Genomic DNA, 9,561 nt, shown 5'->3' on the forward strand with positions numbered 1-9,561 from the left:
ATCTCTCTCTCAGTGCAACTGTGACTGTAACACTCTCTCTCTCTCTGCCACTGGGAATGTCTCGCACTCTGCCACAGAGACTGTATCTCTCTCTCTCTGCCACTGAGACGATAGCTCTCTCTAAGTGCCCCTGAGACTGTAACTCTCTCTCTCTCTCTCTGCTACTGGGAATGTTTCACACTCTCTCTGCCACTGAGACTATCTATCTCACTCTTTCTCTGCCACTGTCACTGTCACTCTGTCTTTCTCTGCCACTGAGACAGTCTCTCTTTTTGTGGCACTGAAAATGTCTCTGTCTCTCTCCCTGCCACTGAGACTGTCATCTTTCACTCTCTCCCTACCACTGAGAATGTCCTCTCTCTCTATCTCTCTCTCCCAAAGAGTCTGTCCTCTCCCTCTTTCTCTCTACTGCTGAGCCTGCCTTCTTCCTCGCTCTCTCTGCCCACTGAGCCTGTCTCTCTCTTTCCCTCTCACACAGAGCTTGTCTCTCTATCTCACTCCCATTGAGACTGCCTCTCTCTCTTTTACTCTCTCTGCCACTGAGACTGTCTCTATCTCTGCCACTGAGAATGCCTCTCTTTCTCAGTTTCTACCACTGAGACTGTGTCTCTCTCACTCTCTCTCTGCCACTGAGACTGTCTTCTCTCTCTCTCTCCCTACCACTGAGTCTGTCTTCTCTCTCTATCTCACTCACCCAAATAGTCTGTCCTCTGTCTCTCTCTCTCTCTCGTGCTGAGCCTGCCTTTTTCTCTCTCTCTCCCCCCCCACTGAGCCTGTCTCTCTCTCTCCCTCTCACACAGAGCTTGTCTCTCTATCTCACTCTCTCACTGAGCCTGTCTCTCTCTTTGCCACTGAGACTGCCTCTCTCTCTTTTACTCACTCTGCCACTGAGATTGTCTCTCTCTTTCTGCCACTGAGATTGTATCTCTTTCTCTCTGCCACTCCGACTGTCTGTCTCTCTCTCTCTCTCTGTCACTGAGACTGTTTCTCTCTCTCTCTGCCAGAGACTGTCTCTCTCTCTCTGCTACTGAGACTGTCTCTCTCTCTCTGCCACTACTGAAACTGTCTTCCTCTCTCTGCCACTGGGACTGTCTCTCTCTCTCTGTGCCATGAGACTGTTGTTATCTCCCTCTCTGTCACCGAGACTGTGTCTCATTCGGCCACTGACCCTGTCTCCCTCTCTAACTCTCTGCCACTGAAACCGTTTCTCTTTCTCTCTCTGCCACTGAGAATTTCTCTCTTTCTCTCACTGCCACTGAGATTTTTTCTCTCTCTCTCTCTGTCACTGATACTGTCTCTCACTCTGCCACTGAGACTATCCCTCTCTTTCAAACACACTGAGACTGTCTTTCTCCCTCTCTGCCACTGAGACTCTCTCTCTCTCTCTCAATCCCATTGAGTCTGTCTCTCTCTCTCTCTCCCACTGAGACTGTCCTCTCTCTCTGCCACTGAGACTTTCTCCCTCTCTCTGCAACTGAGCCTGTCTTCTCTCTCTCTCTCACCCACTGAGCCTGTCTTCTCTCTCTCTCACTATCTCCCTCAGTGCATCTAATCTCTCTGGCACTGAGACTCTCCCTTTGCCACTGAGACAGTCGCTCTCTCTATCTCTCTCTCTGCTACTGAGACTGTCTCTCTCTCTCGACCACTGAGGCTGCCTTACTCCCTCGGCCACCGAGACTTTCTCCCTCTCTGTCCATCTGCCACTGAGACTGTCTCTCTCTCACTGCCACTGAGACTGTCTCACTCTCTCTCTTTCTCCGTCACTGTGACTGTCTCTCTCTAACTCTCCCTCTGCCACTGAGACTGTCTCTCTGTCTCTCTCTCTGCTACTGAGACTGTCGCTGTCTCTCGACTAATGAGGCTGCCTTACTCCCTCCGCCACTGAGACTTTCTCCCTCTCTGTCCCTCTGCAAGTGAGACTGTCTCTTTCTCTCTGCCACTGAGACTGTCTCTCTCTCACTCCACTGAGAATGTCTCACTCTCTCTCTTTCCCTCTGCCACGGTGACTGTCTCTCTCTCTCTCTCCCTGTGCCACTGAGACTGTCTCTCTCTCCCTCTCTCTCTACTACTGAGACTGTCTATCTCTCTCTCTGCTACTGAGACTGTCTCTCTATCTCTCTCTGCCATTGAGACTTTCTCTCTTTCTCTCTCCACCACTGAGACTTTCTCTCTTTCTCTCTCTGCCACTGAGACTTTCTCTCTTTCTCTCTCTGCCAGTGAGACTGTCCCTCTCTCTCTCTGTGTAACTGAGACTGTCTCTTTCTCTCACACATCCACTGAACTGTCTATCTCTGTCACTGAGATTGTCTCTCTCTCTCTCTCCCATTGAGTCACTCTCTCTCTCTCTCTCTCTCCCACTGAGCCTGTCTCTCTCTCCCCCACTGAGACCATCCCTCTCTCTCTGCCACTGAGACTGTCTCTCTCTCTCTGCAACTGAGACTGTCTTCTCTCTCCCTCACTCACTGAGCCTGTGTTCTCTATCTCTCTCTCTCCCCAGTGCGCCTGTTTTATTTGTCTCTCCCTCTGAGCCTGTATCTCTCTCTCTTCCATTGAGCCTGTCTCTCTCTGCCACTGAGACGGACTGTATCTCTTTCTCTCTCTCTGCTACTGAGACTGTCTCCTCTCTCTGCTACTGGGGCTGTCTCTTTCTCTCTGTGTGCCATGAGACTGTTGTTATCTCTCTCTCTGTCACCGAGACTGTCTGTGTCTAATACGGCCACTGACCCTGTCTCTCTCTCTACTCTGTGCCACTGAAACCGTTTCTCTTTCTCTCTCTGCCACTGAGAATTTCTCTCTTTCGCTCTCTGCCACTGAGACTTTTCTCTCTCTGCCACTGAGACTTTTTCTCTCTCTCTGTCACTGAGACTGTTCTTTCTCTCACTCTGCCACTAGAATCTCTATGTCTGCCACTGAGATTGTCTCTCCCTCTCTCTCTCTCCCATTGAGTCTGTCTCTCTCTCTCCCACACTGAGATTGTTCCTCTCTCTCTGCCACTGAGACTGTCCCTCTCTCTCTGCCACTGAGACTGTCTCTCTCTCTCTCTGCAACTGAGACTGTCTTCTCTCTCTTTCACTCACTGAGCCTGTCTTCTCTCTCTCTCTCTCTCCCCAGTGCGCCTGTTTTATTGGTCTTTCCCTCTGAGCCTGTATCTCTCTCTCTTCCATTGAGCCTGTCTCTCTCTGCCACTGAGACTGTATCTCCCTGTCTCTCTCAGTGCCACTCAGAGTGTCTGTCTCTCTCTCTCTCTCTGCCACTGAGACTATCTCTCTCTCTCTCTGCCACTGAAACTGTCTCTCTCTCTCTGCCACTGAGACTGTATATCTCTCTCTCTGCCACTCAGACTGTCCCTCTCTGCACCTGAGACAGTCTCTCTCTCTGCCACTGAGACTGACTCTCTGTCTCTCTCTCTCTGCAATTGACACTGTCTATCTCTCTCTCTCTCTCTGCCATTGAGATTGTCTCTCTCTCTCTCTCTGCCATTGAGATTGTATCTCTCTCTCTCTCTGCCATTGAGATTGTCGCTCTCTGTAACTGAGATTGTCTCCCTCAGTCTCTCTCTCTCTGCCACAGAGACAGTCTCTCTCTGCACCTGAGAGTGTCTCTCTCTCTCTCTCTCTGCCACTGAGTCTGTCTCTCCCTCTCTTTCTCTGCCACTGAAGCTGTTTCTCTCTCTAACACTAAGACTGTATCTCTCTCTCTTTGCCACTGAGACGGTATCTCTCTCTCAGTGCCACTGAGACTGTAACTGTCTCTATCTCTCTCTGCCATTGGGAATGTCTCGCACTCTGCCACTGAGACTGTATCTCACTCTCTCTGTCACTGAGAATGTGTCTCTCTCTAAGTGGCACTGAGACTGTAATTCTCTCTCTCTCTCTCTGCCACTGAGAATCTCCCTCTCTCTCTGCAACTGAGACTGTAACTGTCTCTGTCTCTCTCTCTGCCACTGAGACTGTCTTCTCTCACTCTCTCCCTACCACTGAGTATGTCTTCTCTTTCTATCTCTCTCCCAAAGAGTCTGTCCTCTGTCTCTCTCTCTCTCCTGATGAGCCTGCCTTCTTCCTCTCTCTCTGCCCCACTGAGTCTGTCTCTCTCTCTCTCTGCTTCTCACACAGAGCTTGTCTCTCTATCTCACTCTCCCACTGAGCCTGTCTCTCTCTCTCCCTCTTTTACCCTCTGCCACTGAGATTGTCTCTCTGCCACTGACAATGCCTCTCTCTCTCTCTCTCTCTCTCTGTGACTGAGACTGTCTCTCTCTCTCGCTCTACCAATGAGACGGTCTCTCTCACTCTCTCTCTCTCTCTGCCACTGAGACTGTCTCACGCTCTCTCTCTGCCACTGATACTTTCTCTCTCTCTCTGCCACAGAGACGGTCTCTCTCTCTGCTACTGGGACTCTCTCTCTCTCTCTCTCTGCCACTGAGACTATCTCTCTCTCTCTCTCTCTGCCTGAGAATGCCTCTCCCTCTCTCTCTGGCACTGAGACTGTCTTTCTGCCAATGAGACGGTCTCTCTCACACTCTCTCTCTCTGCCATTGAGACTTTCTTACTCTCTCTCTCTGTCACTGAGACTCTGTCCCTCTGTTTCTCTCTCTCTCTGACACAGAGCCTGCCTGTCTCTCTTTTAGTCTCTCTCTGTCACTGAGAGATTGTCTCTCCCTCTGCCACTAAGTCTGTCGCTCTCTCTCTCTCTCTCTCAGCCACTGAAACTGTCTTCTTTATCTCTCTCCTCCCACTGGGTATGTCTTTTCTCTCTTTCTCTCTCTCCCACTGAGTCTGTCCTCTCTCTCTCCCACTGAGCTTGCCTTCTTCCTCTCTCTCTCTCTCCCACTGAGCCTGTCGCTCTCTCTCCCTCTCTTTCTCTCTCCCTCACAGAGAGCTTCTCTCTCTCTCTCACTCTCCCACTGAGCCTGTCTTTCTCTGCCAATGAGACTGTCTCCCTCTGTCTCTCTCCCTGCCACGGAGAAGGTCTCTCTCTCTCACTCCCATTGAGACTGCCTCTCTCTCTTTTACTCTCTCTGCCACTGAGACTGTCTCTTTCTCTGCCACTGAGAATGCCTCTCTTTCTCAGTTTCTACCATTGAGACCGTGTCTCTCTTGCTCTCTAGCTGCCACTGAGACTCTCTCTCTTTATCTCACTCTTTCTCTGTCACTGTCACTGTCACTCTCTCTGTCTTTCTCTGCCTTTGAGACAGTCTCTCTTTTTGTGGCACTGAAACTGTCTCTGAGTCTATCCCTGCCACTGAGACTGTCTTCTTTCACTCTCTTCCTACCACTGAGAATGTCCTCTCTCTTTATCTCTCTCTCCCAAAGAGTCTGTCCTCTCTCTCTCTCTCTACCGCTGAGCCTGCCTTCTTCCTCGCTCTCTCTGCCCCACTGAGCCTGTCTCTCTCTCTCCCTCTCACACAGAGCTTGTCTATCTATCTCACTCCCATTGAGACTGCCTCTCTCTCTTTTACTCTCTCTGCCACTGAGACTGTCTCTATCTCTGCCACTGAGAATGCCTCTCTTTCTCAGTTTCTACCACTGAGACTGTGTCTCTCTCGCTCTCTCTCTGCCACTGAGATTGTATCTCTCTCTCTCTCTGCCATTGAGATTGTCGCTCTCTGTAACTGAGATTGTCTCCCTCAGTCTCTCTCTCTCTGCCACAGAGACAGTCTCTCTCTGCACCTGAGAGTGTCTCTCTCTCTCTCTCTCTGCCACTGAGTCTGTCTCTCCCTCTCTCTCTCTGCCACTGAAGCTGTTTCTCTCTCTAACACTAAGACTGTATCTCTCTCTCTTTGCCACTAAGACGGTATCTCTCTCTCAGTGCCACTGAGACTGTAACTGTCTCTATCTCTCTCTGCCATTGGGAATGTCTCGCACTCTGCCACTGAGACTGTATCTCACTCTCTCTGTCACTGAGAATGTGTCTCTCTCTAAGTGGCACTGAGACTGTAATTCTCTCTCTCTATCTCTCTGCCACTGAGACTCTCTCTCTCTCTCTGCAACTGAGACTGTCTCTCTCTCTCTCTGCCACTTAGAATGTATCTCTCTCTCTGCCACTGAGACAGTATCTCTCTCTCTCTGCCACTGAGACTGGAACTGTCTCTGTCTCTCTCTCTGCCACTGAGACTGTCTTCTCTCACTCTCTCCCTACCACTGAGTATGTCTTCTCTTTCTATCTCTCTCCCAAAGAGTCTGTCCTCTGTCTCTCTATCTCTCCTGATGAGCCTGCCTTCTTCCTCTCTCTCTCTGCCCCACTGAGTCTGTCTCTCTCTCTCTCTGCTTCTCACACAGAGCTTGTCTCTCTATCTCACTCTCCCACTGAGCCTGTCTCTCTCTCTCCCTCTTTTACCCTCTGCCACTGAGATTGTCTCTCTGCCACTGACAATGCCTCTCTCTCTCTCTCTCTCTCTGCGACTGAGACTGTCTCTCTCTCTCGCTCTACCAATGAGACGGTCTCTCTCACTCTCTCTCTCTCTCTGCCACTGAGACTGTCTCACGCTCTCTCCCTGCCACTGAGCCTGTCTCTCTCTCTGCCACTGATACTTTCTCTCTATCTCTGCCACAGAGACGGTCTCTCTCTCTGCTACTGGGACTCTCTCTCTCTCTCTCTGCCACTGAGACTATCTCTCTCTCTCTGCCTGAGAATGCCTCTCCCTCTCTCTCTGGCACTGAGACTGTCTTTCTGCCAATGAGACGGTCTCTCTCACACTCTCTCTCTCTGCCATTGAGACTTTCTCACTCTCTCTCTCTGTCACTGAGACTGTGTCCCTCTGTCTCTCTCTCTCTCTGACACAGAGCCTGCCTGTCTCTCTTTTAGTCTCTCTCTGTCACTGAGAGATTGTCTCTCCCTCTGCCACTAAGTCTGTCGCTCTCTCTCTCTCTCTCTCAGCCACTGAAACTGTCTTCTTTATCTCTCTCCTCCCACTGGGTATGTCTTTTCTCTCTTTCTCTCTCTCCCACTGAGTCTGTCCTCTCTCTCTCCCACTGAGCTTGCCTTCTTCCTCTCTCTCTCTCTCCCACTGAGCCTGTTGCTCTCTCTCCCTCTCTTTCTCTCTCCCTCACAGAGAGCTTCTCTCTCTCTCTCACTCTCCCACTGAGCCTGTCTTTCTCTGCCAATGAGACTGTCTCCCTCTGTCTCTCTCCCTGCCACGGAGAAGGTCTCTCTCTCTCACTCCCATTGAGACTGCCTCTCTCTCTTTTACTCTCTCTGCCACTGAGACTGTCTCTTTCTCTGCCACTGAGAATGCCTCTCTTTCTCAGTTTCTACCATTGAGACTGTGTCTCTCTTGCTCTCTAGCTGCCACTGAGACTCTCTCTCTTTATCTCACTCTTTCTCTGTCACTGTCACTGTCACTCTCTCTGTCTTTCTCTGCCTTTGAGACAGTCTCTCTTTTTGTGGCACTGAAACTGTCTCTGAGTCTATCCCTGCCACTGAGACTGTCTTCTTTCACTCTCTTCCTACCACTGAGAATGTCCTCTCTCTTTATCTCTCTCTCCCAAAGAGTCTGTCCTCTCTCTCTCTCTCTACTGCTGAGCCTGCCTTCTTCCTCGCTCTCTCTGCCCCACTGAGCCTGTCTCTCTCTCTCCCTCTCACACAGAGCTTGTCTATCTATCTCACTCCCATTGAGACTGCCTCTCTCTCTTTTACTCTCTCTGCCACTGAGACTGTCTCTATCTCTGCCACTGAGAATGCCTCTCTTTCTCAGTTTCTACCACTGAGACTGTGTCTCTCTCGCTCTCTCTCTGCCACTGAGATTGTATCTCTCTCCCTCTGCCACTCAGACTCTCTCTCTCTCTGCCACTGAAACTGTCTCTATCTCTCTTTCTCAGCCACTGAGTCTCTCTCTCACTGTGTGGTACTGAAACAGTCTCTGTCTTTCTCTGCCACTGAGACTGTCTTCTCTCTCTCTCTCCCTACCACTGAGTCTGTCTTCTCTCTCTATCTCTCTCTCGCAAAAAGTCTGTCCTCTGTCTCTCTCTCTCTCTCATGCTGAGCCTGCCTTCTTCCTCTCTCTCTCCCCCCCACTGAGCCTCTCCCTCACTCTCCCTCTCACACAGAACTTGTCTCTCTATCTCACTCTCCCACTGAACCTGTCTCTCTCTCTGCCACTGAGACTGTCTTTCTCTCTTTTACTCACTCTGCACTGAGATTGTCTCTCTCTTTCTGCCACTGAGATTGTATCTCTTTCTCTCTGCCACTCCGACTGTCTGTCTCTCTCTCTGCCACTGAGACTGTATCTCTCTCTCTCTGCCACAGAGACTGTCTCTCTCTCTCTCTCTGCTACTGAGACTGTCTCCTCTCTCTGCTACAGGGACTGTCTCTTTCTCTCTCTGTGCCATGAGACTGTTGTTATCTCTCTCTCTGTCACCGAGACTGTCTGTGTCTCACTCGGCCACTGACCCTGTCTCTCTCTCTAACTCTCTGCCATGGAAACCGTTTCTCTTTCTCTCTCTGCCACTGAGACTCTCTCTCTCTCTCTCTCTGTCACTGAGACTTTTTCTCTCTCTCTGTCACTGAGACTGTCTCTTTCTATCACTCTGCACCTAGAATCTCTATGTCTGCCACTGAGATTGTCTCTCTCTCTCTCTCTCATTGAGTCTGTCTCTCTCTCCCCCATTGAATCCGTCTCTCTCTCTCCCACACTGAGATTGTTCCACTCTCTCTGCCACTGAGACTGTCCCTCTCTCTCTGCCACTGAGACTGTCCCTCTCTCTCTGCCACTGAGACTGTCTCTCTCTCTCTGCAACTGAGACTGTCTTCTCTCTCTCTCTCACTCACTGAGCCTGTCTTCTCTCTCTCTCTCTCCCCAGTGCGCCTGTTTTATTTGTCTCTCCCTCTGAGCCTGTATCTCTCTCTCTTCCATTGAGCCAGTCGCTCTCTGCCACTGAGACTATCTCTCTCTCAGTGCCACTCAGAGTGTCTGTCTCTCTCTCTCTCTCTGCCACTGAGACTATCTCTCTCTCTCTGCCACTGTAACTGTCTCTCTCACTATGCTACTGAGACTGTATATCTCTCTCTCTGCCACTCAGACTGTCCCTCTCTGCACCTGAGACAGTCTCTCTCTCTGCCACTGAGACCGACTCTCTGTCTCTCTCTCTCTGCCACTGACACTGTCTCTATCTCTCTCTCTGCCATTGAGATTGTCTCTCTCTGTAACTGAGATTGCCTCCCTCAGTCCCTCTCTCTCTGCCACGCAGACGGTCTCTCTCTGCACCTGAGAGTCTCTCTCTCTCTCTCTCTGCCACTGAGTCTGTCTCTCCCTGTCTCTCTACCAATGAAACTGTCTCTCTCTCTCTGCAACTGGGATTCTCTCTCTCTCTCTCTCTCTGCCACTTAAACTGTATCTCTCTCTCAGTGCCACTGAGACTGTAACTCTCTTTATCTCTCTCTGCCACTGGGAATGACTCGCACTCTGCCACTGAGACTGTATCTCACTCTCTCTGTCATTGAGAATGTGTCTCTCTCTAAGTGGCACTGAGACTGTAATTCTCTCTCACTGCAACTGAGACTGTCTTCTCTCTCTCTCACTCACTGAGCCTGTCTTCTCTCTCTCTCTCCCCCCAGTGCGCCTGTTTT

Source organism: Carcharodon carcharias, chromosome 7 (assembly GCF_017639515.1).
Source record: "Carcharodon carcharias isolate sCarCar2 chromosome 7, sCarCar2.pri, whole genome shotgun sequence".
Taxonomy (NCBI): domain Eukaryota; kingdom Metazoa; phylum Chordata; class Chondrichthyes; order Lamniformes; family Lamnidae; genus Carcharodon; species Carcharodon carcharias.